Source organism: Nycticebus coucang, chromosome 24 (genome assembly GCF_027406575.1).
Source record: "Nycticebus coucang isolate mNycCou1 chromosome 24, mNycCou1.pri, whole genome shotgun sequence".
Classification (NCBI taxonomy): Eukaryota; Metazoa; Chordata; class Mammalia; order Primates; family Lorisidae; genus Nycticebus; species Nycticebus coucang.
In genome coordinates, this window is record NC_069803.1 from 27,486,290 (window position 1) to 27,495,698 (window position 9,409).

Below are 9,409 nucleotides of genomic sequence, written 5' to 3' on the forward strand. Positions count from 1 at the left end.
ATGAGGATACTACAGCCGAATCATTTCCTGGATTAAGAAAAGTGGCAGAGATCCGCTCAGGGACCACAGACAACTGACATCCACCTCCGAAGGCAGAGATCCCCATCCCTGGGCACACTAATTTCTGCGCGAAAGAATTGTCTGCCTGCCCCTCCACCAACTCCCCCCGTGTGTGTGTGGCTGGGGGACGGAGGGCGGGAGCAGGAGGGAGCCCCGGGCAAGCTGGGCATTGTTATAAAATAAAGAGAACCCAACAGCCAGACCCTCCTGTGACCGCGGCGGCCTGGCCACTCTCCTCGCAGCGCCCCTCGCCCCGGCCCGCGCCGCTCCCGCCCCGCTTCCGGCTCCGCGGCTCGGCGCTCCGGCTCCGCGTTTTCCCGTTCGCCCGCCCGCCCTCCGGTTAAAGCTCCCCCGCCTAGAGTAAACAGGCTCCCGAGCCAGCCGCCAGGAGGGCCGGCCCCTTCGCCCGGTTTCCTGCGCCAGCCCTGGCAACAGGCCCCGCCCCTCGCGACAGGCCCCGCCCCTCCGCGCCCGGCCCCCTGCCCCCTAGCGGCGTCCGCCCGCCGGCGCCTGCCGCCCGGCCGGGTGCCGAGCGCCCCTCCCGCCCCCGGAGCCTGCTACCCAGGGACCCCGCGGCCCCGCCGCGCCGGCGCGCCCCGAGCCCGCGCCGAGGGAGGTGCGTGCGCGCACGTGACTCGTGTTGTGGGCGGGGTCTGACGGCCGCGGAGATGGGAGGGGCGGGGCTCGGCCGCCGGCGCTCCCCGGAGCCTGCCTGGGGCCCGGCTCCCCCGCCCGCTCCCCTGCTCGGCCCCGGGCTGCGGCCCTGCGCTGGCCCTCAGCCCTTGACTTTGCAGCTGTGGCCGCGGGGCTGCTCCCTCCTCTTCCCTGCGCCCCCACTTGGCAGCTCCTCTTCCTTAAGTTTCCTGTCCATGTCCACAGACCGGCGTCCTCTCAGTCTCTGAATGGACGCATTCCTGCTGCAGAAACACCGCCTTTCTGAGTCCTACACACAGACCTGCATTGTCCGGTCTGCCCGCACCTCGGCGTTACCGGAATGGAGCCGACCTAGCCCGACGCTCTCCCCTCTCTCTTTCAGAGTGGGGAAGCCCAGGGTTCAGAAAGGTGGAAAGGTATAAACCTAAACATATAGCGACCATATAGCGATCCCAATCCTAGGCTTTGCCCGAGAGAAATTAAAACATAGGCACACACCAAGACTTATACATGAGTATTCATAAATGCTTATATTCAGAATAGCCGAAAGCGGGAAATAATCAAAATGTCCATCAATAGGAAAGTGAATAAACTCATGGCTGTATATCCATACAATGGGACGCTAATCACCAGTAAGAAGGAACAAACTACTGATATAAATACTATCTCAAAGGAACCTCAAAATATTAGCTATGTGAAAGAAAAACAGACAATTGTAATGATTCTATTCCTGTGAAACCCCTGAAAATACAAAACTATAGTGGCAGCGAGCAGATCAGAGGTGGCCAGGGGATAGGGATGGAGGGAAGGAATTGACTAGGAAGGGGCAGGGGGGAATTTGGGGGGTGGGGAGGTGTGATCACAGCCTGTATACAGGTGTCAAAATTCATTGAAGTGTGCACTAAAAATGGTAAATTGTGTTTTATGTACATTATTCTTGAATTAAGCGGATACTTTAAAAAAGAACAGAACCGTGGAAGGATTTCCTAGATCTGGAACTAAGACCAGAATCAGACACACACACCCCTGTTGCCAGGGGCTGCTCTCTTCTTCCTTGACCCCTTCCTGCTGCTCAGGGTCATAGGACTACACTGAAACTGTTAGCTTCCAGCCCTTGTCATCCAATTGACACCTTCCCAACCTCCTCCCCTTCCCAGGGAAAATGCCCATTACCTTTTTTCTGTCTGAAGGTCGCCCCAGGAGATAGATCAGACTGGCAGAAAAAAAAGATGGAGAACTTTCGCTGAACCTTCACTACAAAGAGAAGCAGACTATGGATTCAGACTGCCTGGATTCCAACCGGCTCTCCACCTCTTTGCTATCTTGGGTGAGTCATTTGACTTGTCTCTGCCTCTGGTTCCTTATTTGTAAACCAAGGATGATGACTGTAACTATGGCACAGAGATGTGTTCAGATGGAGTGAGTTAATGCAGGTAAAGTGTGCAGACAACATCTGGCTTCTACCAAAGTAATCAAAAGAATCATTCTGTGCTAGGCACTATGCTATGTTCTTAGCGTGCCTACTCCTCTTCCTGATCCCTCAGTTTCGTACTGTAGCCAGGCAGGCTGGGCCTTGGACGACTGATTTCAAGGTTGCTGGTAGAGAGTGAATGGAGGGGCTGAGGGCAGGATAGGTCTGTTGACTGGGGCATCCCCAGGCGAAGTGTAACATGGCAGACTTGTACGAGGGGTATATTCCTTCAGTGCAAATGAAAGAAAGAGAAAAAAAATACCAGGGGCGATGGTGTGTAGCATCAACCAGCTGTGGTAGGAAGGACAGGTGTGCATGGTAGGCTGCTGGGATGGAGAAAGGTACGGTTCAGCATATGAAGTCAGTCATGGGGCCAGACGGGGGGATGGGGAGACAAAGTGACTGTTATAGACAGAATTCCAGACAGATGATACTCCTGATCTTTCAGCTCCTGACCCACAAGTAAGTTTGTGCACCTGGTTCTCCTTTGTCCTGCATGTTTTTTGAGAGCCAGGACTGTCTGGTTTGCCTTTATTCATCCTTTAGCACCTGGTTCTGTGCTTTGAGTGCAAGTGATCAACAGATATTTGAATGTTTGTTAAATGAGATTTTATTCATTTTTTAATTTAATTTTATTTCATTTTTTTGAGACAGAGTCTCAAGCTGTCGCCCTGGGTGGAGTACTGTGGCATCATAGCTCACAGCAACCTCCAACTCTTGGGCTCAAGCAATCCTCTTGCCTCCGTTTTTCTATTTTTAGTAGAGACAGGGTTTTGCTTTTTGTTCAGGCTGGTCTCGAACTCATGAGCTCAACTCACTCAAGTGCTAGGATCATAGGCATGAGCCACCACACCCAGCTGTTAAATGAGACTTTATAGGTATCACCAGGCTGAGTCCTATGGAGAAGGTCCTAATCTTGACTCTTTCACTTCAGAGTTAAAGCAAGTGAGGAGATAGCCGGGCGTTATGGCGGGCGCCTGTAGTCTTAGCTACTTGGGAGGCTGAGGCAAGAGGATCGCTTCAGCCCAAGAGTTTGAGGTTGCTGTGAGCTGTGATGCCACAGCACTCTACCAAGGATGACATAGTGAGACTCTGTCTCAGAAAAAACAAGTGAGGAAAGATATTTGCCTCGGGTTATACAGCAAGTTAGAAACAGAAGCCAAATCTCTGCTTGCAACCAGATGTTATTTTCATGACACTGCATTATACTTATAATACAGTTGGAAGGAAAAACAAACTCTCTGAAACTTAAAGAACTAAATAAGGCAGTGTGTGGTTAAGATCTGAGTGTATGGTACAAATGGTGGGTGTGGAAGAAGTTGTGTAGATCACCCAGGGGCGGGATCAGCCAGAAAAATGGTCACTACAAGAGAAGGCTTAAACTGCCTCTGAAGGATGGGTAGGAATTGGCACTGAGAAAAAGGAGGGAAGTAGTTTTCTGTTGAGGCTATCATGGATGTATAAGGGTCAGAGAGGACAAGTCGGGCTAAAGAGAGGTCCTCATTGGCTCATAGAGAGACAAAATGTTGGAGGGTTAGGTTGAGGCCAGGATAAGGAGTTTCCACCTAAGTCTATGGGTAATGGTGAACTCCAGAAAATAGACACAGCCAGCTGCTGAACCAAGACAAGATACCAAGCGAAGATCTGCCAAGTTGGTCTGATTTGCATCTTTTGCAGCCAGTTGCTTGCCATATATGTGCATTTACTGAGTTTGCCCACACACAAAGGAAACTCTATCAGCTAGCTTGTCTATGTTTATTTCACCTCTATATACACATGACATTTGTGGGGAGCAGAGGAAGGAGAGGGAGACCCAGCACTGCAGACCCAGCACTTTCACTGTAGTTAAAGAGAGTGATTGGAAGGGCAGAGGGCAGGTCAGGTCTGTTGACTGGGGCATCCCCAGGCAAAGTGTAACACGGCAAACTGTTTTATTCCTCATAATCTGGTCAAGCGTGGATACATTGCCTTAGTACTCTCAAAGAAAGTAAATAACTTTCCCAGATCATACGGGTAGGAAGTGATGAAGCCAAATTCAAACTCAGCTTTGATACCAAAGCCCTCATCCATCACTTGGGAACCTTTAACCTTTCATTGAGAAGATAGAGGACTTAGGTTCCCACTCCCAGTTCCCTTCCTCAAGATAATCAAGTGTGGGAAGGACCTTCACAGCCCTGGTTTTCTGTTGTTATATTTAGGGAATGGAAATCCCTCAGTGGTTAGGGTGCCGGCCACATGCACTGGGGCTGGTGGGTTCGAACCTGGCCAGGGAGTGCTAAAACAAAAAAAAAAGAAATCCCCATTTTGTGTCTTTGGAGACAAAGATGGGTTTGAATTCCATTTCCACTATTTACATCTAGTCACAGAGGTCAATAAAGAGAATGAATCTGATACTTCAGGGCCTCTCACTTGCAGATGCCCCTCGCCAGCCCTTTACTCATTTCAAATCTCTTATTTTGCATTATTGTCCTTAAAGAGGGCTCCAACAATTGCATAATCTTCAGGTTTCATAAAATTGTGAATCTGCTTGGAGTAGATGACCTCCATGAAGTTAATAGCTGACTAACTTAGTTTCTTCATCTGCATAAAATCTTCCTGGACTCTAGTATCTGATCAGCACAAAGCACCATGGATGCTGAAGTAACTTGAAGGACCTAATCTAACCTGGCCTTACACCTAAGGTGAAGGTCCATAGAGACTCTAAGCAAAAAGAAATACAGAAGGCAGCGATTTTCTGCGTATGGCACACCAATGCGTTGTCAGAGGAACTTTAGGTTTGCTGCAAAAATTTTCAAACATCATTAATTAAATTATTTTCTTTTGTTTCTTTTCTTTTTTTTTAGACAGAGTTTTACTATGTTGCCCTCGGTAGAGTGCCATGGCCTCACAGCTCACAGCAAGCGTAAACTCTTGGGCTTAAGCAATTCTCTTGCCTCAGCCTCCCAAGTAGCTGGGACACAGGCACCGCCACAACGCCCAGCTATTTTTTTCTTGTTGCTGTTGTCATTGTTGTTTTAGCTGGCCCAGGCTGGGTTCGAACCCGCCAGCCTCTGTATATGTGGCTGGCACCCTACCCACTGAGCTATGGGCGTCACCCTAATTAAATTATTTTCAAAGGACACCACTATAAGAGGGATTCTACCTAACAAATGCAACCATTGTAACCTAGTTGTTTGTACCCCACATTAACCTGAAATTTAAATAAATAATTTTCAAAAGAAGTTCAAAGCTCAGTAAATTCATTCTTTTTTTACTCCTTATTTTGATCAACATAATTTAAGTGTGCTGCAGAAGTTTAACTATAGGTTCAAGTGGCTGTGAGATAAAAAGGGTTGAAAAATACTGACCTACAGGATCAAGTTGGTTCTAAACAACTTAGTGAGCATTGATGTCTTAACGATTCAGTAGTTGTGGCCAGGAATCGTGGCTCACGCCTGTAATCCTAGCACTCTGAGAAACTGAGGCAGGTGGATTGCCTGAGCTCTTGGGTTCATAGACCAGCCTGAGCCAGAGCAAGACCTGTCTCTAAAGATAACCGGGCCTTGCGGTAGGCGCCTATAGACCCAGCTACTTGGGAGGCCAAGGCAAGAGAATTGATTGAGCCCAAGAGTTGGAGGTTGCTGTGAGCTATGATGCCATGGTACCGAGGGAGACAAAGTGAGACTCAAGAAAAAAACCCAAAAAACAAGTTAGTAGTTGTTTGCAATTTGTCACTGTTTGCAAAAAGATACATATACATTGAAAAATTGATTATTTAATTTTTTTCTTTTCTTTTTTTTTAGACAGAGTCTCACTATGTCACCCTCAGTAGAGGGCTGTGGTGTCACAGCTCACAGCAACCTCCAACTCTTGGGCTTAAGCGATTCTCTTGCCTCAGCCTCCCAAGTAGCTGGGACTACAGGCGCCCGCCATGATGCCCGGCTATTTTTTGGTTATAGATGTCATCATTTGGCAGGCCCAGGCTGGGTTCAAACCTGCCAGCTCTGGTGTATGTGGCTGGAGCCCTAGCCCCTGAGCTACAGGTGCCAAGCCTTCTTTTTCTTTATTTTATGCCCTCCTTCATTCTGCCACACGTCCTCCCCACTCCCTCATCCACCACTCCCCCCCCACTTCCCTCTACCCCCAAACTAGACAATAAGAGTGTTTTATTGTTCTTAGATTTTTTTATATTTTTCTTAAATAACTACAATTACTTTAAAAAAAAAAACAAACAAGTCTCACTCTGTTACCCAGGCTGGAGTGCTGTGACATGATCATAACTCACTGCAGCCTCAAACTCCTGGATTCAAACTGCACTTACTTTCTAATGGGATATACGCACCTGTTGAGCACTGTACAACTTCCCAGACTTTCAAATCAGATTGTACACAACCACCCTCATTTCTGAGTCCCCACCAATTTTCACACATAGTGCTTCCTTTTTAACATAGTATCCTCCAAAAACTAACTCCATAAAAATAGGATATCATGAAAAGGAAAGTAATGCCATCTAATGCCAAACTGGATTTCCTTTAATTAATTCAGGAATTAATGTTCGTGCAGTGTGTGATAGATGGCGGGGATCACTATGTCCTCTTCAAAAATTTAAAATATCATGATATTGAGCAGCGCCTGTGGCTCAACGGAGTAGGGCACCGGCCCCATATACTGGAGGTGGCGGGTTCAAACCCAGCCCCGGCCAAAAACTGCAAAAAAAAATAATAAATTAAATTAAAATATTTTTTTAAATATCCTGATATTTAAAAATTTAAAATATCCTGATAACCCCTGTGATTTTGCATTTGGCACACAATCTGGGACTTCAGGAAACTGTTAGATGCTATTTTAGGAAACAATCAGAAGACAGTATGAACCTCTCCCCTAGAATGGAAGAGTAGACTGTGTACCCTTGTTCACAGTCTTGCCACACTGTCATGGCTCACCTGTCCACAGGAAGTCTTCCTGAAGTCTCTCTTCCTAGTACCTTCCTCCACCCTAGGATATGGGTATTTACATAACATTAGCAAAGCAAAGAATAATGGTGGGTTGTTTGAGTGGGCTTGAGTCCCAGTATCTATAATACTTGGGAGGCATTATACCTTGGCCTCAATCTGTTTTCTTCCAGAGTCTCTTCCAGTTTGAAATATCTGTGAATCTATACATTTACTTTCAAGCTTTTGCCTAAGAGGCCAAAGTTTTTTTTTTTGTTGTTGTTGTTGTTTTTTGAGACAGAGTCTATGTTGTCCTGGGTAGAGTGCTGTGGTGTCACAGCTCACAGCAGCCTCAAGGTCTTAGGCTTAAGCGATTCTCTTGCCTCAGCCTCTCAAGTAGCTGGGACTACAAGCACCTGCCACAATGCCCAGCTATTTTTTGGTTGCAGTTGTCATTGTTGTGTGGCAGGCCCGGGCTGGATTCGAACCCTCCAGCTATGTGTACATGGCTGGCGCCCTAGCTGCTGAGCTATAGGCACCGGGCCAAGGCCAAAGTTTTTAAAGCACTTGATTTTAACTTAGGCTATTCAGAGTGAAAAGAAAGAAAGGTTTCTTCTCTTGCATCCATTCTGCATGCTAGGAAGCTAGGGAATATGACATCTTTAAATGAAAAATCTGCTTGCATGTCGGGTGAATTTCTGAAAAGAAAGAACAAAAAACTCTACACAGAGGGTGTTGGAAATGTTTTCTGAACTGAATGTTAGTAACTGGGTGTGTTCAGTGGGAAAATTCATCAAACTGTACAATTGTTATATGCCCATTTCTCTGCATTTAAATTACACTTTAATTTTGGTAAAAGGGCAGGAAAGCAAATTACAGAATTGAAACAATATAGAAATCACATAAAAAATACAGCACAAACAATGTATATTTTTTAAAAATCTGACAATGAATTGTAAAGGTAAGAGTATGCTATTTGCTTATGGTAATGTTTTAATATAAATTTTAACTATTTTGAAAAACACAGTCTCTTATCAGCTATAAGGAAGCTTTAAGGCTTGAGGCAGCAGGGGGAGGTTGGTGCCCTCTGCATGCTACATTCTGACATTCTGGCTTCTTCGAAGCTTGTCTTTTGTACTGTTCTGTCCTGATCATATTGCAAAGGGTCAGACACCAATGTCAATCCATAAAAAGGACAGTTTATCGGGACAGTTTAAAGAGTTAATTTAGGCAAAATCCACATTGCTCAAGAGTCCATGCCTGGCAGAGCAACCATCTGAGCAGCCAAGAGGCAGAGACCTCTGCTTGGCCTACTGGCCTTGGTGTGTTATCTGCTGCTGTCAGCAATGCTTGCTGAGGAGGGCCCAGAGCCAAAGAAACAGCCAATGACCAGAGGCTGCTTGTTCTACAAGAAAGAGCACAGGCCTAGCCTTGGTGACACAACTAGCTGAGGGACTAGAACAAATCCTCTGTAACGTGGTGAATAGACACTGAAGAACGTCCTTCCTGTCTTGATAATTCAATCAGTTCCTGATTTAATGATCCTAGGAAAACAGATGATAAGAAAACCTGAAAGAAGAGGTGGACGACACCCTCTACCCTCCCCCAAAACAATAATGTAGTCTTCAAAATGTCACAAGGCCAGTGGCCCAGATGGGAGACGCCAGGCAAACACCCAAGTGTAACTGACTTCAAAGATCAGGGCAAAGCAGGAGGCTCCAGCTGCAGGCGTAGTGAGCTGAATTTATGGGGCCAGGGAGACAGGCCAGCTTAAGGGATAGAGTGGAGTAAAACCATGAGATGGCAAATTTGCAGCCAAATCCAAGTAAACGTGAGAAGTAGTTGCCGTCACTATTTTTTTAATTCAGTTAGTGCTGTGCTATGATTGCATCTACACAGTGTGCAAAGGTTTAAAAAATATAAGGAAATGTGCAGTTTTGCTTGGGTTCACTTTCCCACAGGAGTAAAGGGAGAAAATGTTGCTAGTGACAGAGTGTGATAAAGTCAGATAAACCTCTCAGAACCTCAGTTTCTTCATCTGTAAAGTGAGGGCCATCACAGCACCTTCCTCAAAGGTCTGCTATGACCTAATGGTCACCAGCATGCAGGCTCTGTACAGTAGGGTGGCTAGCATTATTTATTCTTATGATCCAATGCCAGAGCTCTGGTAAGTTTCTTTGTTCCCTTCAGCCACTCAGATTGGGGGAATACATTTTTCCAGGACCAGGATTTGCCAAAAAGTCCTGCATAGAGAGGCACTCAGGGGCCAGTTTTCCAGGGGAATAATTATTTGACACCTAAACTCTGATTTTTC

At 46.5% G+C, this 9,409-nt stretch overlaps 1 long non-coding RNA gene across 1 annotated transcript; it reads left to right on the top strand.

The window, feature by feature from the left end:
* Positions 1–575: 575 nt before the first annotated feature.
* On the top strand, positions 576–5,393 carry LOC128576349 (uncharacterized). The gene is made up of 3 exons (XR_008377352.1): positions 576–676; positions 1,915–2,041; positions 5,029–5,393. It is a non-coding gene; the product is annotated as an uncharacterized LOC128576349 (long non-coding RNA).
* The last annotated feature ends 4,016 nt before the right edge of the window (positions 5,394–9,409 follow it).